The sequence below is a fragment of the Pseudophryne corroboree genome, chromosome 3 (assembly GCF_028390025.1).
Source record: "Pseudophryne corroboree isolate aPseCor3 chromosome 3, aPseCor3.hap2, whole genome shotgun sequence".
Lineage (NCBI taxonomy): Eukaryota > Metazoa > Chordata > Amphibia > Anura > Myobatrachidae > Pseudophryne > Pseudophryne corroboree.
This window is the reverse complement of record NC_086446.1, coordinates 764,498,555-764,523,152: the sequence shown is the minus strand read 5'-3', so window position 1 is coordinate 764,523,152 and position 24,598 is coordinate 764,498,555. Positions and strand designations below refer to the sequence as shown.

Here is a 24,598-nt window from a genome sequence, read left to right as displayed (position 1 = left end):
TACAGCTGAAGTAGACATTACACAAAACTCTGGCATTTACACATTCTGGTACAACTCCTCCAACACTGAGGTTGCTACTTATAAAATAGACTTTTGCAATTTTGGCCCATGCCTCAGAAAACATTATGAATGGGGATGTGACCAGTATGGAACACGTAATACCCCCAATGAAGCTTATATTTGTGTTACTAGTAAATATTGGGGAAATAAATGTGCATATTAGGGATCAGTGGGATGGAATTCTGGTCATAGTTATGGATACCAGCCCAAGGAGGCTCTCTCAAGTAAAGACAAACATGGTGAGTCCCTGCTTACCCGTCTTACCCTTTATAGACAAAACAGATGTGATAGTAAATTCATATTAAGCATAAGACATCCCCAGTCTACTGATGCAGGCACCTATGTCCTGGGTGAATCCTTTTTTATAAATCCATCCCTTACACAATTCTTGTTACAGGATATGTTTAACAATGAAAAGTATGCCCAGCTCAAGTCCCCTAAACCACGCCCCAACCTCTTGAGACCTCATATAACCACCTTCCAGGAAATGATTGCTATAGACAACCCCACTTTTGAAGACACTATGGCCATTGAAACTGGGTTTTCAGATATTAATCTTTGGGTAGAATGGATGAGCTATAATGCCAAGAAACATAATATGACTAATTGTTATGTATATGGTAAATCCAGACCCCATCTGGGAACAGTCCCTCTAAATATCCCCTTAGACCAAGAAAGCTGTTTCTTTAGTTTATACAATAACACAGAAACTAATGAAGGTTCCCCTACCTCAAACACTGCTCCCACACATAGAAGAAAAAGGGAAACTCCAGTAGGTAGCTTCGATCCACATGTTTATATTGACACAATTGGGGTCCCAAGAGGGGTGCCAGATGAATTCAAAGCTAGAGATGAAGTAGCTGCAGGATTTGAATCCTTAATCCCTATAATAACTGTCAATGGAAATGTTGCATGGATCAATTATATCTACTATAATCAGCAGAGATTTGTAAATGACACAAAAGATGCTCTTAAGGGTCTTTCTGAGCAACTAGAAGCCACTTCCCAGATGACATTCCAAAACCAAATGGCCCTTGATATGATACTAGCAAAAAAGGTGGTACTTGTGTTTACATTAGTAAGGTAGAAGGGTGTTGTACCTATATACGTGACAATACTGGCCAAATGGTAAAGTTACCCTAGCCATAAAAAAACTAGATGATTTATCCATAGAGCTAAAAAAAGGAATTCAGGTATTGATAACCCATGGAGCCAATACTTTGGTTGGTTTGAAAATTGGAAACAGGGTCTTGTTCAACTAGGAATCTACATATTGATTGTGATAGCAATTTTTTGTGTTGTTTTCTTTTGCATTATACCCTGCTGCAGAAAACTCGCCACAAAAGGTATTGAAAACTCGCTTATGTATGAAGCCGTCCTTACAATCCCTCCTAACTCCCCTGCAGCCTATAAGCAATACCTAACTGAATATAGAAATAAAAAGCTCCATGAAAAAGAATCATGTTATATAAATATATGATTCTAAGAGGGGATTGAAGGGTTAAATATGCTATATGAACTGTTATGTGTTTGAAAAGATACGTACCACTCTGTACAGGGTACCCTTATCTGTTCATACAATACAAGGCTTGTCTGTGTCTCCTTTTCAGGGAGAGTTACATTCCAGACCAAACCTGTTATCTCTATTTCTACTTCTGTTACCAACTTTCCCAGAGGTTTGAGACCTTGCAGAAAACCCATATATGGAAATCCACCTGATGCACTATTTCTGTATTCTGCCTAGTAACTACTAACGAGCCAATAAGAGTGTAACACATGTCAGTTACACCCATGTACGTTGTCTTTATAAACCTTTGTTAACCTTATAATAAAGTAGAGTGATTCTTAACCCTCAACTGTGTGTTGTCTGCATGGGGTTAAGAGCTGCTCTCACTGGTACCAAAGAGATGATCACATCGAGGGGGCACACAAAAGGGTTAAAATCCCTTTCACACACATCAACATATTTTTTGACCAGCAAATAAACAGTCATGTATATGGACCAAATGAATAATAGTTCATCCAAGTGGATGTTGTTACCACATCTGTGTTCCGTTTAAAGAGGCTCCCATATAGTGCAAAGTCCGTATGGCAACGGCGACAATTGTTTGGGTCCTGGTTCACAGTTCACTCGGAACTCCGTGTTCCATTGGATGGACTCTCCTATGGAAATGGTAGGCAAAAGGCAATGCCTGTAGGGGTCCTGGTTCACGGAGATGAAAAGGTACAGGGTCCTGACTGTAAATGGTGGTTTGATGAAAGTGCAGGTCAGCAAATGTCCACACAGGTCTTGGCCTAACGCGTTTCGCTGCTCCAGGCAACTTTTTCAAAGGTGATGTGACATTGAGAGTGGTCACCCTGTGAGGCTATTTGTGATATTTGGATTAGGGTTTCTTCTCCATGTCCAGGAAGACCTGGACATGGAGAAGAAACCCTAATCCAAATATCACAAATAGCCTCACAGGGTGACCACTCTCAATGTCACATCACCTTTGAAAAAGTTGCCTGGAGCAGCGAAACGCGTTAGGCCAAGACCTGTGTGGACATTTGCTGACCTGCACTTTCATCAAACCACCATTTACAGTCAGGACCCTGTACCTTTTCATCTCCGTGAACCAGGACCCCTACAGGCATTGCCTTTTGCCTACCATTTCCATAGGAGAGTCCATCCAATGGAACACGGAGTTCCGAGTGAACTGTGAACCAGGACCCAAACAATTGTCGCCGTTGCCATACGGACTTTGCACTATATGGGAGCCTCTTTAAACGGAACACAGATGTGGTAACAACATCTACTCGGATGAACTATTATTCATTTGGTCCATATACATGACTGTTTATTTGCTGGTCAAAAAATATGTTGATGTGTGCATAACATACCAGTTAGTGTCAGTATTTACAAATTCTAAGTCCACCAGGCTTTTTGTGACATATTGTGTTACAGGTGTAAACATAACTGCCTTAATTTTATTATATTTTACTGTTTTATATATAAAAAAACAATTTATTATTAAATACTTATTTTTATTTTAATATATATTGTGTCAAATAGCGCTGTATTTACATCTTTTCTCTTGTTATTTAAAGGGTTTGACTACCCCTATTTATTCAGCTGCTAAGAAAAACACACTCATAACAGCGCCTATATATATATACTTGTTATATATACCTTTTCCACCAAATATATTGAGCTACCATTGCTAAAGAAGGGCACCGGTGCAGATACCCAGGAGGGACGAGGAATGCCAGACCCAACATTGCAGTATATATATATATATATATATATATATATATATATATCCTACGTTTGCCTTTATATATTATAGGGAAATCTGTCACTCTCTGATAGCTTGAAAAATACTTTTATCTACAGGGGCCCCCACAAATTTGTTGCCCAGGCGCCCCCACATACCTTAATCCGTCCCTGTGTACCCACACATTCACGCTACAGTTAATTTTTGTTAGGAGCCAATTAACCTACCAGTATATTTTTTGGTACCTGGAGGAAACCCACGCAAGTACGGGGAGACTATACAAACTCCACACAGTTAGGGCCATGGTGGGAATCGAGCCCATGACCTCAGTGCTGTGAGGCAGTAATGCTAACCATTACACCATCCGTACTTCCCTAATAATACAGGAGTATGGGGGGGCATTTTAAGGATCACATACTGCATACCATCTGTGTGGGATCTTAAGGCCCATACACATTAGACGATGTCGCTCTGTGAGCGACATCGTCTAATGTTTCCCCCTCCCCGGCCAGCCGGTCGGCGGCCGCCTGTACGCACTGAGCGATATGACCGCTCATATCGCTCAGTGACGTCACGCCCCCGCCAGCCCTGCATGAAGGTCTTGGACGACAGTCCACATCCTTCATGCATGCCCTACCGACAGCGACGATTGTTGCCGACCCATCGGTCATCGCTGGCGGCATACACACTTGACAATAAAATGAGCAACGTCGCTCAAGGAGGGGGAAAATGAGCGACGTCGCTCAAGGAAGGGGAAAATGAGCGACGTCGCTCAAGGAGGGGGAAAATGAGCGACGTCGCTCAAGGAGGGGGAAAATGAGCGACGTCGCTCATTTTATCGTTAAGTGTGTATGGACCTTTACCGCCCATGATCTCATTGCAATATGCGATCCTATCGGCAGGATGTAACATCCAGCACAAGCAGGAACATGGGTTCCAAAAAGAACCTGTCCCTGCGATGGGCCAAGTAAGGTGACTGGGCCTCTGCGCATTCGCGTTAGCCTCACAGTCGTGCACAGGGGCCATTTCCAGCGGAGAGTTTCGGGGAAACCTTGCTGGAACTACATCCCACGCTGTATAGCCCATAGGCGACAATGTACTACCGCAATGTGGCGGTCTATATAGATACATCGAGCAGCATCACATCCCCTATAGAAACCTATGGGGATGTGGCTGTGGGTGACATTGGAGGGATCACAGCAGGCATCAGAGATTTCTGCTGCGGGCCCTTCTACATACATTCGGGGGATACATAGTATTCAGTGATCATGCTGAGACAAAAATTATGTTTGTCCCAGGAACCCATCATTTATACAATTTGGGGTCCCACTTCATTATTTCCACGTCCCTTCAAAATATATTATCATTAAATCAATTTCTGCAGTGGCGTACACTGGAATTCCACAGGGAATACATTGGGGTTGGATCTTGATCCAAGGCACCAACAAGCTAAAGCTTTGACTGTTCCCAGGATGCACTGCACTGCCTCCTCTATAACCCCGCCTCCAGGCACTGGAGCTTAGTTTTTAAGTTGGTGCCTGCAGAGCAGGTCAACTAACAGGTGGGGCTGCGCTAGGCAGCCCTGAAAAGAGCTTTTTATGAAGACTTCAAGGGCCGCAGCACTTTATATGTCACTCTGATATACTGTGCTGCGGCTCCATCACCTCTCCAGCAGCGCTGCATACTCCCACGGACGGGTTCCCGGGTACTTGCAGCGGAGGCGCACGGGTCATCAGGCACACCACCGCTGATGCTCTCCAGGATCGCGTGGCTGCACGGCAGGGAGGAGGTAAAAGGGTCCCCCAGGTGGGACCCGCCGGTAAATCGTGGTCCGGCAGGACACGGACCGCGCTGCTGGCATGGACACTGTACTGCACAGGGACCCCACTATATCCACCAGGGCAGGGAGCACATGTCGGATTTACTAAATTCCGTTTTACATAGGCTCCACAGTACCCGGTGGTGAGGACTAGCATAGGGGATAAGGCGCTGACTTGTAGCCCCTCCTCCAGCTCCGGGCGCCATCTACTGCTGGTGTTCCCACCCTGGAGCTGCATTTCACTCTCCCTCACTCCCTGAGGAGATTTTGGTGCAATCTTTACACAAGTAGCGGGGCTGATCTCCGGAACTGCAGGGCACTGTCTCCTCCGTAAAGCCGCCTGTCTCATCAGCGCTGTGCATTTACAGACACTTAAGCATTCTACATGTCATTTAGACTGTGTTAGTTAAGAACAAGTGTACCGCTTCTGTATCTGAATATTTAGTACAAGTATTCTGTGATATACATCCAGTATCTACTGTGCATTGTTATATCTATATTCATACATATCTATATGTAGTTTTACCAGTCCAGTGCAGTTTTATTGTTCATCTGTAATAACTTCTGCATTGTACCTGTGACTGAGTGTGCCTGTAGCTGCTGTGTGGATTTCATTCTCGTGTATCACACTACTTGTTATTGGGTGTGGAGCGTAGGGTCGACTGTGTTTAGGTCGACCACTATTGGTTGACAGTAAATAGGTCGAAGGGTTCTCAAGGTCGACAGGGTGTCTAGGTCAACATGTTTTAGGTCGACAGGTCAAAGGGTCGATCGACATGAGTTTTTTTGTTGTCGTTTTCTCCGTACAGTGACCGTGAACCCCAATTAATGCACCGTGTCCCCTCGCATGGCTCGCTTCGCTCGGCATGTTTCGGGTAAGGTACCTCGCTCCGCTGCCGCTGTGCTCTGCACAGGTTACTATTCCCAATCGTAGTCCAGGTGGATCGTTAAGTATGAAAAAGTTCAAAAAAAAGAAAGAAAAAAAAATGTGAAAAGCACATTTCGGCCTAGAACATGTCGACCTAGTTACTGTCAACCAATAGTGGTCGACCTAAACATTGTCGACCTAGAGACCGGATCCCCTTGCTATCACTATATTTTATACCCTGGCGGGCTAGGTGCATCAAGGTTTCATATATATATGTATATATTGTGACAGAGACAGCATTTGAAAGTAATGTGGAGGATCCAGACCAGGTTTTGAAAGCAGTAGTAGCACCTGGGATTTCCTGATGTAAGGGCTTCCAGGGCAGAGTCCCCTTGCTCTTGACAGTGGAATAGCTACCTAAATGATAGGCTGGGTTGTGTGGGTTAGACTAGGGACCACTGGAGCCTATCAAGAGTCTGCTATGCTACAAGTGCCTGTATGCTACTGCCTGTAATACTGACTGCATATGGATGTAACTTGCTATGTGCTGACCTGCTGTTCAAAATAAACACCGAAAGTGTTCATCTGAGTCCCCGTGTTTGTGATCCTTGTCACAAGTGGTGGAAAATGCGAGCAAGGACACGGTGTATAGCAGAAACTGTTGGTAAGCATACCAGTGTTTAAACTGCAAGTTTTTCCCTTTTCTTTTCTTCCTCTCTGGTTATGCAGTGCAAGTGTCAACCTTAAAGGGCCATAGCGTTATAGACAGACTGTTTGCTGTTATGTGTTAAATAAGCCAGCAAAGCAGGCGGGTGTCGGCATGGACTGTTTGATAAGCCTGGCACATTATATTAAACCTCCTAGATTTGTCCTTAAATGGGCCACGCAGGGCAATATGGAGAAATTACTAAAACAATTTGCTGAACTTGCAGCTGGGCAACAAACCCAGATTCAAATGTTACATGAGGGGCAACAAACCCAGATTCAGATGTTGCATCAGGGGCAACGAACCCAGGCTGAAAGACAGCAAACTCAAATTCAAATGTTTTGCGATGAGTTAAAAGCGCTTAAAAAATCTGAGCCAGAGCGGGAAAGGCTACTGAAGCTTACCCCAGCGGATGATATAGAGATATTCCTTTGCACTTTTGAGCGCACGCACAGCGGGCATATGTGGACATGACTGTGGCTGAGGCATGCTCCTATCCTGGCCTGAAAAAGGCTATACTGGATAGGATTGGAGTGACGGGGCCCAGCAAAGCCCAGGAATTCCATGACTGGCGGCTGGAGGGCTCTGAGCCTCCCAGGATTTAGCTGGCCAAACTAGCCTGACTGGCAAGGGCCTGGTTGCAGCCAGATAAAAACTCTGCAGTACAGATTGTGGAGGTAGTCGCACTGGAACAGGCTATGCGGGTGTTAGACCGCTCGGGGCAGCAGTGGGCCCTTCAGGCTGACCCCCAGACATTTGGGGAGTTGGCAGTGGTGATTGAGCGGCACCTGACACTGGGGAAGCAGAATAAAGCCAGGTGAAGCTACGGGCCGCCATCTAAACCCAGACCTCAGGTCCCAGTGGTTAAACCAAAGGCTCCGCCTCCCTTGGTGTGCTTTGAGTGCGGCGAGCCTGGTCATGTGCGACGGGAATGCCCAAAACAGAGCAAGACGATGGATTGCAGTGCGGGGAAAACAGCTTGGCCGTTGGTCAGCATGGCAGTGGCAGGGGTATCCCAAGCAGAGTCCTCCCCGTTCCGAGTGTAGGTACAGGTGGACAACCAGGAGATTTGGGCCCTGGTGGATACCAGCAGTGAGCTCACCATTGTCGCGGTCAACGTGGTTCCTCCGGGAGCTGACAAGGTCCAGCCTCCTGTCAGGGTGTTGTGCGTCCATGGCGATGTGGAGGAGTGCCCATGTGTCTACTTACCCCTGACCATTCAAGGAAGGTCATTAAAGGTGGTAGCGGCGGTGACCTCCAGATTCCCGTATCAACTGATCCTGCGCCAGGACTTTCCATTGTTGCAGGAGCTGGTTAGCTGGCATGCTACCAACATACCGTCAACCACCGAAAAAACTCAGAAGCCAGAGACCAGAGACTACCAAAGTTTAGCATCCGGGAGAGAGGCTGCCGGTCTCAAACCACCCCAAGAGACTGAGTCCGAGGCCCTAATGGAACCCAGTTGGTGAGAAGATATCACTGCAGAACTTTGGGAGAGATCAACACGATGACAGCAATTTGGTACATGCCTTTGAGACTGTCAAAGTAGTTAACGACAGGGTAGGTGATGCGTTACCATCAGGGGGTGTACCATATTTTGTTTTGGAAAATGATTTGCTATATCGTGTCACTACTTTACAAGGGAAATGAGTAGATCAGCTCTTAGTTCCCCGAAAACTGGAGCGGTTGGTATTAGAAGCTGCTCATACGCATTTGTGGGGTGGCCATCTAGGGGAGGAGAAAACACTCCAACGCATCCAGTTAAGGTTCTTTTGGCCCGGCATCTATGCTTCCATTAAGAGGTATTGTCAGGAATGCCCAGTCTGCCAGAGGACAGCCCCACGGCCAGAGTTTAGTGCTCCACTGGTACCCCTCCCTATCATTTCCGTACCTTTTGAGCGGATTGGTATGGATCTGATAGGGCCAGTGGAAAAATCTGCTCGAGGGCACCAATACATATTGGTGGTAGTTGATTATGCCACCAGGTACCCAGAGGCTATACCCCTGCGCAATATGAAATCTGGCACTATTGCCAGAGAACTACTAACCATGTATATACAGAAAAAATGGGGTAAACTTATCTGGCGCTACTGTTGACCGGATTTCCTTTATCACTAATTCTCCGGATTGTGTGGTTTGTTCATATCATATCCACCCAAAAGCAAAAATGGAATTGGATATAGTGATGTACAGTTTTTTTATTATATAACACTGTTTGTATATATAAAAGTTTGGCGTATTGCAATGTCACAATAAAATATCACATAAAAGCTTCACACATAACAAACAATGACAAATATCAGCCTTATTGTCTGTGATATATATGAAATTACCAGAGGCGGCGAACTGACAAAGCAGTTCAGTCACAGCATGTGTAATGTGAGTCCCGGGCTCCCACCGATCTTATACGCACGCTGGAACAGCTTATCTGGGTTTCACTGGTCACAGTCAGGTCCAGCTCTCCAAACTGTCAATGTCCCTGCATCCAACGCGTTTCCACCCCTACACTGGGGTCTTTTTCAAGGAGTTCCAGGATGTATGTGTGAAGCAATCCTATCCACTATTTAAAAGACAGTCATCCAATCGGATTCCTCCTTTCCCAGCTGAAATTGATAGCCTGATGAAAACTACATTTCCCATCATGCTTCTGATGCTCTTCCTATATTCATGCTACTTCCTGTCTATTCACATTACTTTCATGTAGATCTAAAAGTCCAGACTACGGTACCCATGCATCCCACCCCGAGTCTGTTACAAATCCCCTACCTGGAATATGATTTACAGAAAGATTCGTCCATATTCCAGTCTAGATCGTCCCGGAGCTAATTTTCCGAGGCCGTCACGTAATATCCGGTCTGGTTGCCTAGGCAACCTTTATACTTTAGAGTCTGTTATGCCGAATGTGTCCGCGCGCACACACCTGCATGCAAACCTCGGCAAAGGATCACCGTTTCACGATATGGGGCTGCAACTTATTCGCAGACTACCCACGGACAGCGTCATTCCCGTATGTGTCACCATGGCAACAGCACTGGCGGTCCGTAACGTCACATCCGCCCCGGCTGCCATGGTCACCACCTATCGCGGACGTCGCAATGATGGATGTAATATGTTCTATACAATCCTGTTTAAACACAAGTAGAACGGGGTTCATTATTTAGTGAATGCTGTAGTTAATTCGATAATAACCGCGAGCGTTGCCATGACGATCACATTGGTTGTTGGCAACGTCACTTCCGCTTTGGTAGCCATGACAACCACCCTACGGCAACGACGCAGGGCAGATGTTCTATATTGTTCCGCATTCTTATATTACATAGAACTTTAAAATAAATTAAATAAATTGGTTGCCCTCTCTTATGTGGCATATATCTACATGTACATGTCAGACATAATGTGATCCTTCAGATCTCCCCCATCACTTCCTTTTCCAATGCATTCTTATATACATGATATTTCCCACATAATGTCCCACATAATGTCCCCCATTACATCAGTCCATGTTATTTTTTCTGATCCTGTCCATGGATCAAGTTGTCGCAGATCCTGCCAAGACTTCATCAATTCTGATGTTACCTCTCACTCGTCGGCCCCTGGGGATTCCATATGTCATATATAATCCGTCGTATGTCCATAGTCCTAACTTTAAAGTCCAGATCCATTATCCTGATCTAGAATGATCATATTTATTCCCATGGTTATACATCAGGATACTGAAAGTTAAAACAGATTTAGATGTAAGATATATCTAACATCATAGATGCCATATTCCCAATATGTACAATCTATCCCCGAAGAAAAAATAAGCCCCCCTTAACCCTAAAAATGGATGTATAAAGAGGAATCGCCCACCATACTCTCTTATCGGATATGGACCTAATTTCATAAAAACCACTTTATTTCGAAGTCTTTATTGAGGCCACCGGGTTTCAGAGTTCCCAAATCAAAAATGATTTGCATTTCGGATTTGGCTAGCTGGCTGGCCAAATTTCTATGTCTCCAATGTCCTGGTACCCACTTCAGACCGAAGAAGCTTTTTATCTCTGATGCATTGCTGCCATGCTTCTGTCTGAAGTGTTCTGACAAAGCATGTGACTGTAAGCCATTTTTTATGTTTCGTAGGTGTTCCCCTATGCGGATTTTGAGTGCCCTTGATGTGCGGCCAATATAGAAGAGCCCACAGTTGCACTCTATACCATAAACAACGTTTTTAACATTGCATGTAATAAATTCATTTATTTTGAATGTCTTCCCGTTTATGGTCACCTCTGTTAATTTACCACTCCCTCCTTTTATATTCTTGCATCCTACACAGGATCCGCACCTAAAGAAACCCTTTGTTTTCACCGTTTGTCCCATTCTCTTTGGTGGACACATGCTTCTCACTATTTTTGAACCTATGTTCGGTGCCTTTCTGTATATACATTTCGGTTTTTCCGGTATCACTTTTCCTAAAATGGGGTCACCCTTAAGTATACTCCAATGTTTGTTAAGAATTCCTTCCAGGCTTCTATATTGACTGTTAAAAGCAGTTACGAATGCCCAATCTTGGTTGACCTTCTTGGTGGACATATTCTTTCTATTAATTAGTAGATCATCTCTATGTATGGCCTCTACTGTGTTTATGGTTTTTTCTAAATTGATTTCTTCATATCCTGAGGCCGTGAATTTTTTCATCATCCGGGATGCTTCTTCCTTATAACCCTGAGGTTTGGAGCAATTTCGCTTAATCCTCCTAAATTGTCCACCTGGGATGGCACTTAACCAATTGGGATGATGACAGCTGTCGGCCCTTAAGAAAGTACCTGAGTCCGTGGGTTTGGTGTAACATTTTGTTTGGATTGTATAGAACATATTACATCCATCATTGCGACGTCCGCGATAGGTGGTGACCATGGCAGCCGGGGCGGATGTGACGTTACGGACCGCCAGTGCTGTTGCCATGGTGACACATACGGGAATGACGCTGTCCGTGGGTAGTCTGCGAATAAGTTGCAGCCCCATATCGTGAAACGGTGATCCTTTGCCGAGGTTTGCATGCAGGTGTGTGCGCGCGGACACATTCGGCATAACAGACTCTAAAGTATAAAGGTTGCCTAGGCAACCAGACCGGATATTACGTGACGGCCTCGGAAAATTAGCTCCGGGACGATCTAGACTGGAATATGGACGAATCTTTCTGTAAATCATATTCCAGGTAGGGGATTTGTAACAGACTCGGGGTGGGATGCATGGGTACCGTAGTCTGGACTTTTAGATCTACATGAAAGTAATGTGAATAGACAGGAAGTAGCATGAATATAGGAAGAGCATCAGAAGCATGATGGGAAATGTAGTTTTCATCAGGCTATCAATTTCAGCTGGGAAAGGAGGAATCCGATTGGATGACTGTCTTTTAAATAGTGGATAGGATTGCTTCACACATACATCCTGGAACTCCTTGAAAAAGACCCCAGTGTAGGGGTGGAAACGCGTTGGATGCAGGGACATTGACAGTTTGGAGAGCTGGACCTGACTGTGACCAGTGAAACCCAGATAAGCTGTTCCAGCGTGCGTATAAGATCGGTGGGAGCCCGGGACTCACATTACACATGCTGTGACTGAACTGCTTTGTCAGTTCGCCGCCTCTGGTAATTTCATATATATCACAGACAATAAGGCTGATATTTGTCATTGTTTGTTATGTGTGAAGCTTTTATGTGATATTTTATTGTGACATTGCAATACGCCAAACTTTTATATATACAAACAGTGTTATATAATAAAAAAACTGTACATCACTATATCCAATTCCATTTTTGCTTTTGGGTGGATATGATATGAACAAACCACACAATCCGGAGAATTAGTGATAAAGGAAATCCGGTCAACAGTAGCGCCAGATAAGTTTACCCCATTTTTTCTGTATATATTGACTTGTGGTGGAGGTGACGGGAAATCCTCTGTTGTGGGTACGACTGTCGGGCTGCACACTGTTTTCTAGCGCACCTATTGTGACCACATTACCATTGTATTTACTAACCATGTATACCCGCTTAGGAATACCGAAAGAGGTCTTAACGGACCAAGGTATACCTTTCGTGCCTAAACTCATGAAAGATTTATGTCGGTTGCTAAACATAAACAGGACGACCACCTCGGTGTACCACCCGCAGACAGATGGCCTGGTAGAAAGAGTTAATAAAACCCTTAAGCAAATGATAAAGAGGGCAGTGTCACAAGAAAAATGAGATTGGGATCTGCTCCTACCTAACTTGATGTTTGCGGTCAGAGAGGTACCCCAATCCTCTACAGGGTTTAGTCCCTTTGAGCTCCTCTATGGGAGACATTCCAGAGGAATTCTAGATCTCTTAAAAGAAGGGTGGGAAGAACAACCATGCCAGGACCCTAACGTCGTTCAGTTTGTGGCCCAGTTATACGGCCGTCTAAGGCAAATTGCGCCACTACTGAACGAACACATGGAAAGGGCCCAACAATGTCAAAAACAGAGTTATGACGTCACCTCAGTCAACCGGTCCTTTAATCCAGGAGACAAAGTGTTAGTGCTGGTGCCCACCACAGAAAGCAAGATGTATGCACAATGGCGGGGCCCTTATGAGATCATCGAGGCAGTGGGACCAGTCAATTACAGAGTCCGATTGGAGGGTAGAAGGAGGGAGGTACAAGTCTACCATGTAAACCTGTTAAAACCCTGGAAGGAAATTGCCAATCGGCCCACTTTAGTAGCTAAAAAAGTTTCAGAATGCCAGGTACCCATTGAAGTCACGCTTACTCCTGAACAGAAACGGGAAGTGGTGAACTTGGCGAAACGCTACCAAGATGTGTTTTCTGCCATTCCGGGAAAGACACAGATCATCCAACATGATGTTGTGACTCCACCTGGGGTGGTCATTAAACAGAGGCCATATCGCATACCTGAAACGAAGCGGGCAGCGGTAAAGCAGGAGGCGGAAGAGATGTTACGCCTAGGGGTTATAGAGGAATCCACCAGTGAGTGGAATAATCCAATTGTCTTAGTACTGAAGCCTTCAGGTGCTTTATGGTTCTGCAATGACTTCCGTAAATTAATTCAAGCGTCCCGGTTTGATTCTTACCCTATGCCCCGGGTTGATGAGTTGGTAGAAAATTTAGCCAATCGTCAATATCTCACTACACTGGATTTGACAAAAGGTTATTGGCAGATTCCATTAACATACGCTGCTAAGGCAAAAACAGCCTTCTTTACCCCAGAAGGCTTATTCCAATATAAAATGCTCCCATTTGGTTTACGTGGTGCCCCAGCAACCTTCCAGAAAGCTATGAATAAGTTGCTGCGGCCCCACAGGGAATATGTGACTGCATATTTAGATGACATTGTTTTTTTCACCTCTGACTGGGAGTCACACCTACCAAAGGTAGAAGCCGTTTTACAGTCTCTACAGGCACACGGGTTTACCGCCAACCCTGAGAAATGTGCCATTGGTATGATTGAGGCCTAGTATTTGGAGTACATTGTGGGCAGAGGACAGGTTAAATCTCAGCCTAATAAGGTAGAAGCAGTCCTCACCTGGTCTAAACCTAAATGTAAATCACAATTTAGGACATTTCTCGGTTTGGTCGGATATTATCGCAGGTTCATTCGAGATTTCGCGGCTAGAGCGGCTCCACTAACTGAATGTCTTAAAAACAATTCCCAGACAAGATAACGTGGTGTAGACCAGTGGAAACTGCTTGGCAGGATTTAAGACGAGCATTGTGTACTGAACCTGTCTTGCAAGCTCCTGACTTGTGTTACAAACGGATGCCTCTGGTACAGGATTAGGAGAAGTCCTATCCCAAGAGGTAGATGGAGAGGAGAAGCCCATCCTCTATCTTAGCCGTAAATTATTGCCCAGGGAGCGCAGGTACTCAACTGTGGAGCAGGAGTGCTTGGCCATTAAATGGGCAGTTGAGTCATTAAGGTATTATTTATTGGGATGAGAGTTTTTGTTGGTCACAGACCATGCACCCTTACAGTGGATGCATACAAACAAAGAGGTGAATTCTCGTGTGACCCATTGGTTTTTGGCTTTGCAGCCATTTAAGTTTGAGGTGAGGCATTGTCCGGGGAAACGGCACCTCAATGCCGATGCTCTTTCCTGGAGGTTTGTATGTCCTGTTCCTCCAAGCAACCCTATTGTGAAGCTAGGGGAGGAGGAAGAAGGCGAGGTGGGTGACCTCTGGAAGGTAGTGGAAGGCTGTGTACCTGGGCGGATGAGACAGGTAGGGGTGGACGAGGCAGAGAGCTCGCCTGAAAATGGTGTAGCTTCACCAGGGTGGTTGAAGCTAAGGGGGGAGGAGTGTGGCAGAGACAGCATTTTTCCATGTGAAAGTAATGTGGAGGATCCAGACCAGGTTTTGGAAGCAGTAGCAGAATCTCAGGTGTGTGTTCAGCAGCACCTGGGATTTCCTGATATAAGGTCTTCCAGGGAAGAGTCACCTTGCTCGTGATGGTGGAATAGCTACCCAAGTGATAGGCCTGGTTGTGTGGGTTAGATTAGGGACCACTGGAGCCTATCAAGAGTCTGCTATGCTGAGAGTGCCTGTATGGTACTGCCTGTAATACCGACTGCATATGGATTTAACTTGCTATATTGTGACCTGCTTTTCAAAATAAACACTGAAAGTGTTCATCTGAGTCCCCGTGTTTGTGATCCTTGTCACTATATATATATATATATAGTGCTACACAGTATATACTGTTTGATATTTTTTACTGTGTATTTCAGTCACCTCATACCGCTTAAATCCTCTGTTTGTGTGTGGTATTTACTGTCACATAACACAGGAAGTTATTTGCAGGTATTGTGTTTGTCTGGCTATATTGTACTGTTACGCACTAAGGCTAGATTCCCTATGATGTCTGCCACACAGGGCGGGAAATCCACGGACGCCTCTTCAGCATGCAGTGCTGGCACCACGGATTTACCTGAGGGGGAAGTTTTAGCTGATGGTTCAGGCACTGGATGCCATACACCTCCCAGTCAACCCGCAGCACCTGTGGTCAATATGGACCCACCTTGGGCAACGTTCTCATGTATGCTGAATACGCTTGTGACACATCTTACGCCCCCTGTAGGGCCTCCTGTGCCATTACAGCCACATATTGTCCCTGTAGTAAATCCGCCTTGGGCGGACACTCTGTCTACACAGTTACAACCAAATCAATCCTTGGTTAGATAAAAGTTTACCCCACGGCCCTCTGGAGCCAAGGGGTCATCTAAGCGGGACATTTCTTCCTCACTATCCACTAATATTTTGGGTAATTCTTCTGATGAGGATGAGGAATATACTGATCCATCAGACACTGATGCTGTCGCTTCTGATGAGGAATCTACAACCCAGGTTCATGTTCCTGACCTAGTGGAATATATTTAGCTGATTCTCCAAATAGATGATGAGATCGAGCCCACTACTGCGTCTAAGAAACCTGATAAGTTCAAACGTCAGAAGGTTACTAAAGTAGTCTTACCACATTCTGACCATTTAATTGACATACGTCAGGAAACCTGGTCGTCTCCAGGAAAGACATTTTCCCTGTCTAAAAAGATGCTAGCTCGTTTTCCTATCCCGGCGGAGTTGAGTAACAAGTGGGAAACTCCTCTGCCGGTGGACTCTCATGTTGCCCGTCTTGTGGTTTCATCTACTGTGCCTGTCACCACTGTCACCTCACTGAAGGAATCGACAGATAAGCATGTGGAGGGATGCCTGAAGTCTATTTACTCCCTTACATTTGCTGTACATAGACCCACTATGGCAGCCTCCTGGGCTGCGAAAGGAATTGAAGCATGGGTTCAGGCACTTGAGGATGAGCTGCCTCAGGATTTTTCTGACACTGCCAGGCAATATCTGTCTTATATTACCACAGCCTCCCACTATATTCAGGAGGCGGCCTCTGAGGCAGGTGTTATGGCGGCCAAGGCATCTACTACAGATGGGTTCTCCGTTATCTTGGCTGTTTCTCCGCCTAAACGGAGGTTTAGTGATGCCTAGGCGATAGCTTAGGTTGCTGAGTTTAATCACGGACAGGCGCATTGAGGCACGACTACATACTCAGCATGCAATACACATCTCCACTACTGGGTGGCTAATGCTCCACTAATACAGTACTTTAGATCGAATAGCGGTGGATTGATCTACAGTACAAGCTCTGGCAAATGGTCAGGGACGACTGTAATGTTAATATACAGTCCTGTACTGCATACTGTACACACAGATGGTGACCAATGGTCAGACGGAGAGAGTAAAAAAAAAAGTTTATACAGACGCAATGAACGTGTTAAAACACTTGTCAATTGCTGTGTTACTGCATGTGAGCGTCCAAGTCCCGTAGACAAAGCAATAGAGTAAAAATTAAAATAGTGTATATAGACGCAACTAATGTGTGAAAGGAATAATGTAGTTCATTGACTTTAAAGTATGTACAGTGCACTAAATACCGTGTTTTGCGATATGAACATCCAAGTCCCCTAACGGCATAAACGAAAACCAATTGGAAGGAATCGCTGCTTGCAGTACTTTTACACATGAACTTGTGTATCTTCCATGCAGCGACGTGGGCAAGTGGGGAAGGCTTCCGCCTCCCACGCTTAGAGTCCCGGATTTGATTTTCAAAGTGTCAATGTATTTCCCCCCCCCCTTACATTCACTTTATAAATTTTTTTTTTCATTGTAATACATTCAATGGAAGGGTGCACACAGGTTTCACATAAATCAGGGTAAATCTGCAGGAGCGACTCATTTTGCTATCTAATATACACAGTGGCAATGAGGACCCGTAGACATACCAATTAATATAAATTAGTGTATTCTGATGCAACTAACTGTTCGAGCAGCACAGTAATGTAGATCGTCGGTGTTAGAGAATCTGTGTTGTACTTTATGAGAAGGGATCACTGCTACTGTACCATTTACACATCTATCAAAGCTCCTGCAGTTCTCTATCTGATTTTCATATACAGTACAGTATTGTGTTGTACATTTATTGTAACCTGATCGCCCTCATTTTCTACTGTATGAACTGTGCAGGCTCCCAGGGGGGAAGGGGGAAGTGGAATGGGGGTAGGGGGAGGTGGTGGCTTAATACTGTGTTCTGCTATATGAGCATCTAAGTCCCTTAACAAAATAAAGGGGAGGGGGAAGGGGGAGGTGGGGATTAACCAGCTGAGTTCAGAGATGCTGTTGAAAATATTAATTGTCTGTCGGGCCCAAAAAAAGTAACCAACAAATCAATAAATAAAAATAGTGTATACATACACAAACGAACGTGTTAAAGCAATGGTCCATTGACGTTCGGTTTATGTGAGCTATTCAATTCAATTAAAATGGGCTTAAATATTAATATCTCCGGTTCTGAGGGTCCAATCGGCTCAGTATCAGGTTGGTATGGAAGGGGAGACGATTAGCTACCGGAGGATACCAACCCCAAGTTTCTGTGACCCCCACAAGGCTCATGGCAAGCATCGGAACCGATGGTGGGTCTGAATTAACGGGCCCATTATAGTCTATGGGAAAATGGGTCCACTTTGTGTCCTGATATCTCTGGTTCTGGGTGTACCAGAGACTTTTGTATCATACAAAAGAGGAGACTCCTAGCTTTCGGGGCAGACCAACCACTAGTTTATGTGACGCTGCAAAGGGAAACGGCAAGCAACCGTGTGTCGAGTCCCCTCCAGTTGTCCACCCAGCTTGCACGGGATGCGGGGTTTCTGGCTAGCTAGAAAATACTGTACAGAGATGCTAAGCATGGTAATTTGTCATCCAGGAATTTATGGAGAAGCTTTTATCTCTCCCCATTATACTTTTAAAGATAGCACTTGCCACTGTAGACATTACAGCAGAGTATGTTACAAGCTGTTCGTGCTATTTAGTACTCAAATAGAAAATACTGTACAGAGATGCTAAGCACGGTGATTTGGCATCCAGGAACTCAGGGAGGAGATTTTATCTCTCCCCATTATACTTATAATGATAACACTTGCTGCTGTACGTTACAAGCTGTTCGTGCTATTTAGTACTCAAACACAAAATACTGTACAGAGATGCTAAGCACAGTGATTTGGCATCCAGGAACTTAGGGGTATATTTACTAAGGTCCGGATTTAATTCAAGTTGTTTTTTTTTTCAAAGTGTGATCTCAGGAATTTACTAAACACAAATCTCGGCAGTGTTGGTGCTATTCGTACTGAGATACACTGCTGACCACACAAATACGAATGAATAGACCAGAGGTTCTCAAACTTGGTCCTCGTGGGCCCACACAGTGCATACAGAAAAAATTGTGGTACTGTGCTTATAGAGAAAGAAAGGAAGGGTTATTCCTGTCAGTGCTGCTGAAGGGAGTGGAGCTACTACCCTGCTCCACCAAATCGGAAACACAGAAACACAAAGGGGTATATTTACTAAGCTCCCGATTTTGACCGTGATTGCGTTTTTTCTTCTAAGTGTCATCTCGGTCATTTACTAAACAGTATTTACGGCAGTGATGAGGGCATTCGTATTTTTTTCCTTGTCCAAGTCTAAAATTACGAATGAATACACCATCGGTCAAATTACGCCTGTTTAGATGTGAATCTCGGTCATTTACTAACCATTCGTAATTGTATTTGCTGCCGCGAAAATGCTTTTGCGGCCGCAAATAATTACGATTCGCATTTTTTTCCTAAAAAAAAACGCGCCAGCCTTTGAAAACCGCGTTTACATGTGAACTTAATTTTCCATTACTCACACCTGATTTTTTGGGCCTATAAAAGTGTTTCAGCCACATTCTGAACTACTCTCACTCTGAAATGGCGGCTGTAGTGTGTGGCAATGGTTTTTTGTTGGCTGTGGGATACGTTAGACTGCTTCATGAGGCTCCCAGGAATCAGGACCAGGTAAGTGAACATGGCCAACAGGTTGTCCAGGTACCGCGGAGGCTGCGCCAGCCTCGTTTTTTTAAAGGGCGTTTAAACTTAAATGCATTGTCCGATGATAGGGTCATACAGATGTTCCGCCTAAATAGAAACAACATTTTCCACCTGTATGACCTTGTCAAACTGGGCATAGACCCTGAGACAGCACGCTCTCGCTCTGTCTCAGGCCTACACAAACTCCTGGCTGTGTTACACTTTATGGCTACTGGGAGCTTCCAGGCTGTGGCAGGCGACGTCATTGGGATCTCACAGCCCACCTTTTCAAGATATTTGATGCAGGTGAGTCGACAAATACCTATGCGGTTATGGCTAAGTGTTGCTTGTGTAATTTGAAACACCACAGTATTGTAGAGACTACCTAACATGACACTCACCTTAGCTTCTTTAATGTCCACTCAGGTTTTGGATGTGTTGGAGCCACACATTAAAGCCTCAATCTGCTTCCCTACCGAGGAGTCGGAGTGGAGTGCTGTCAGGGTAGCTTTCTATGAGCTTGCTGGCATGCCCAATGTGCTGGGGGCCATAGATTGCACACACGTTCAGCTGAGATCACCTAAGGGCCGCCAGTATATATATACTAATAGGCATATGGATCAATCAACTAATGTCCAGGTGGTCTGTGATGCAAAATTAAAAATTATGAGTGTTGTTGCAGGTTACCCTGGTGCCTGCCATGACTCCTTCATCCTCAGTCAGTCATCGCTCTTCGATAAATTTGAGGAGGGACAAATGCCTGATGGCTGGCTGTTGGGTATGTTGTAAATGTTATGTGTGTATGTCTTTTAACCACAGCCTAGATTTTGTAGGAGGTGATAGAATAATCTAACATATGTCCTAATGTTGACTATATATGTTTTTCAGGTGATGGGGGTTACGGCTGCTACTCTTGGCTCCTTACTCCATTGTCCCAACCTGATTCTCCTGCAGAACACAGTTATAATCATGCACATAAGGCTACACGGAATGTGATAGAAAGATGTTTTGGGGTGCTGAAGTCACGTTTTCGGTGTCTTGATAAATCTGGTGGCCTTTTGTTGTATAGTCCCTCAAAGGTGACTAGGATTGTGTTCTGCTGCTGTTTTCTCCATAATCTGTGTTTAAGCCAACATCTTGCACATGGTGAGGGAGAAAGCAGCCAGCAAGCAGAGGAGTTAGAACCATCTGGTGACAGTGTCAGTACAAATGTAGGGAGGCAGGTACGTCAAGAAGTGATCCTGCGATATTTTACAGGTTAGTTTTATTATGCTGTAATTAGCCTTCACTAAACAATTTCCTATACTTTCTATTGTGTGTTCTGTTACTTACTGTTTGTTGTTTATAGTGGTGTCCATTGTGCTTAGTTGATGCTAACAAAACATTTACAGTCATTACCCTTGAAAAACCTAACATCATACATACAGACCAGCTTCATACATTTTTGAGTCGGACACAGGAATGTGTTTTTAAAACAAAAGCTTTTATTTTTTCTTAACAACAGTTTACTGTTATTTTTTTCTCTTGTGTGTGCTGGGTGCTGGCTCACTGGCACGTGCTCTTGATGAACGCCGGACAGGGGAGGTTACTGGCGTTTGAACAGGGGTTGTGGTTCCAGAGCTGGAGGTAGCTTGATGGCCACCCATGTTAGCAATATTGCTGCTCAGATTATTCAAACTGGCAATCAGCTGAGTGTTTGTAGCAGTGTGGCTGGCTACTATCCTGGATAAGGCCTCATTCACCACTTGATTGTGTTGTATTATCTGTACAAGTGCCTGCTGATGTCGCTGTTGGTCATCTATAATGCGTGTTAAGTTGGCGTTCATTTGACTGTTTTCCGCCCTAATTTGCTCCATAGAGGTTGCCATTCTCCCTACTTGTACTATTAGTCTGCCCGAGTTGCGACTAAGACGCGGAAGATGATGGGGCAGACTGGCAAGGTGTTGTGTGTGTTGGGTGAGGGTGGCATTGCTTTGGGCCTGTTGGCTTGTCCAACTTGACCAAAAGTCGTCAGGAATTTGGGTTTGGGGCGGAGCTTGTGCCAGTTGTGGACTGCTGGTTGGGGTATATCCTGCAACTGGATTGGCATGCTTGGATCAACAGCTGTAAGTTGCAGTGTGAATGATGGCTGTTGTTCTGGTCCCTGCTGCTCGTCACCGGACATCAAGTTGGGCTCTGTATGGGGGAGGCAACATGCAATGTTGTTTGTTTTTAAATTTGGCGTGGCTAATACAACACATTAATACATTCCTAATACGACATTTTTGTAATATTACCTCTTGTTTTTCTCTACGTTAACAATTTTGCACTTTTTACAAACATAAACCCCACACAGGCACAGACATTGTCAAATTGGCATATTCCTCACCTAACTAACTTCCCTCCACAACATTACACTGTTAGATTCCCTCCCCTCACCACGAGATAGACTACTTACCTGTATAGTGCCGAGGAGCAGAGCAAGTAAGCCATCTACATACTGGACAGGGACGATGTGTGATCACTATTTTGGCTTTTGGGTTTTGAACTAAAATTTAATTGACTTCATAATTTTGAACAATGAGAACGTGTGTGTGCTTAATGTATCCTCAAATCTGTTTTTTACAAACAACTAGATTGTATAGACCATCCACTAAGACCTTATTTATTTTAAGCAAATCACCTTGAGCAATTGAAGACATTACATCACATTGATTGCAGGGGAAAACATGTAAACTCCAAACCAACTAACAACATCATAAATGTACTCTGTATATTATTGCTTATGTGTTTTTTATCCAATTTTACTCACCAGATAACTGAGGTGATCTGGGCTCATCACTCTGCGAACTCGCCAATAGTGCCAGTGGTGGCTGGGATGACACTGCCGATAGCCTTCGCCTGGGTGGGGATGATGGAGGTGCAGAATCAGACCCAAGACGCCGAGTCTTAGTTGGCCTCCTGGGTAAGTGGCCCGAGCACTGTGATGGGCGCCTTACAGGAGGTCGGCTTCCAGAAGCAGAACCTAGGTGGAAATGTAAAAATTAATATTTTGTACTTCTATGTGTTTTCAGAATATGTGACTACAGTGAAGACTTACCTGCAATACCGGCATCATCACGACTGGTCTGAGGCCTGTCTGGGCGGCTGGTCTGTGTGACTGTGAAAAAAGGAACACCAACATTATTATCTTTTTTTTTTTTAAAAAGGACCCAGTGAAAACCATTGATGTACTGTAAGCATATATTTGTTTTGGTTTCCACAACAATAAAAAGCTTAAGAGCTGCAATTATTTTTTTTTGGAGTTGAAAATCAAAATGTAATTCATGTGGGACACACTTTTTTTTCTCAGCAAACATAAATGTATAAAAATATTGCAGAGATTCAGTACTTTCCAAGTTAAACAAAATGTAATGTTTTAAAAAATGTCCAGCTTTTAAGTGGTATGTTTAAGTTAATTCAAAATGAGGCATACAAACAAACACACATGTTACAGCATTATCGCCAAAAATAGGGCCAAAAATTTTCAAACAACATATGCAAGCAGAATAATTTTTTTTTTTTTTAAAAACACACCTTAAGGGAGCATAGGCCTGCAATCTTTAAATAAAACAAAAAAAAGCCCTAAAAATTGCCAAAAATTTTTTTTTAAAAAAAAAACAGACATTTTAATATCAACATTACCAAACAAACTTACCATCCTGCGTGGGTCGGTCCGAATCCCGGACATGAGTAGCAGACACCACTTCGCCAGGAATCAATGCCCGCACAGGCTCCTCCCAGTCCCGATAGGCGACACGTAAAGGTGGGCCACCTCCGGTCCTACGTGCAGCTTTTGACTCTTTGGCCATCTTGGCCTTGACACGCCGCTTGATATCATAGAAACGCTTGCGGCACGTGTCCTCTGTCCGCCTCACCACACCCTCACTATTGACAGCAAGTATGACTTGCCCCCACAGGGCAGACTTCCTGCGGGAGGACACCCTGGCAGCATCCTGACCAAACAATTGGCGATGGTGCTTCATCAGCTCACGCACCAACGCCATGTTTTCAGCATAGCTGAACTTTATATTCCTGCCAGTCTTGGTAGTGGTGCGTGGCTGCGGAGCCACAACACCATCACTATCACTGGAAAATTCAGCAACAGGCACCCCCTCCTCCTCCTCCTCCTCACTCACCTCCTCCCTCTCACTACCCCCCTCCACCTCACTACCCCCCTCCACCTCACTACGAGCCTCCACCTCACTACCAGCCTCCACCTCACTACCAGCCTCCACCTCACTAACCTCCGCCACCACACTGACCTCTGAGTCGGACATGACAAACAACAGAAAACACTGGAAAAAAAAACACAAAACACACTCCTCCACTACTCCTACTACACACCACACAGCCAACACACACGCTCACTCACTCACAAACAAAGACAAAAGACTGAAAAAAAACAACAAGGACAAAAAAGTTTACAAACTGGTAAAAAACAATACTACAAAGTTCACAAGACTACTAACACACACAGTACAGCACTCAACAATCACCAAACTCCTCTCCAAATCCACCAAAAACTCCAAATACACCTTCCTCTCTCCTCTCCACTAGCTAAACCCACGAGGTGCGGAGTGTTTGGGGCGTTTTTATAGTAACATGCACAGACACTCCTCCTTGACGAATACAACCAATCACGGCCGCGTGACGAAATCGAAACTTAGAAGTCAAAACGCGGCCGCAAATTCCAAAACACTGCCGTAACAGACTTGTGACGCAGTCGTAAAAAAAAACCCAACGCGGCCGCTAAAAAAACTAAACGCGGCCGCATTCTACAGCAGAAAAGCACGAATGACATCGACATCGGAAGATACCAAAAATACGAATACGAATGCTTAGTAAATGAGTCGTAATCAATTCAAAAAGTTGCAAGATTACACTGTCGATGTCAGTCGCATTTGAACTTGAACATGATTCTGAAAAATACGAATCTTAGTAAATAAACCCCAAAGTTTTTCCCCA

The 24,598-nt window shown here is 44.6% G+C and overlaps 1 long non-coding RNA gene across 1 annotated transcript; it reads left to right on the top strand.

The window, feature by feature from the left end:
* Nucleotides 1-20,620: 20,620 nt before the first annotated feature.
* Nucleotides 20,621-22,762, top strand: LOC135058238 (uncharacterized). Its single transcript, XR_010244700.1, has 3 exons — nt 20,621-20,869; nt 22,407-22,556; nt 22,666-22,762. It is a non-coding gene; the product is annotated as an uncharacterized LOC135058238 (long non-coding RNA).
* The last annotated feature ends 1,836 nt before the right edge of the window (nt 22,763-24,598 follow it).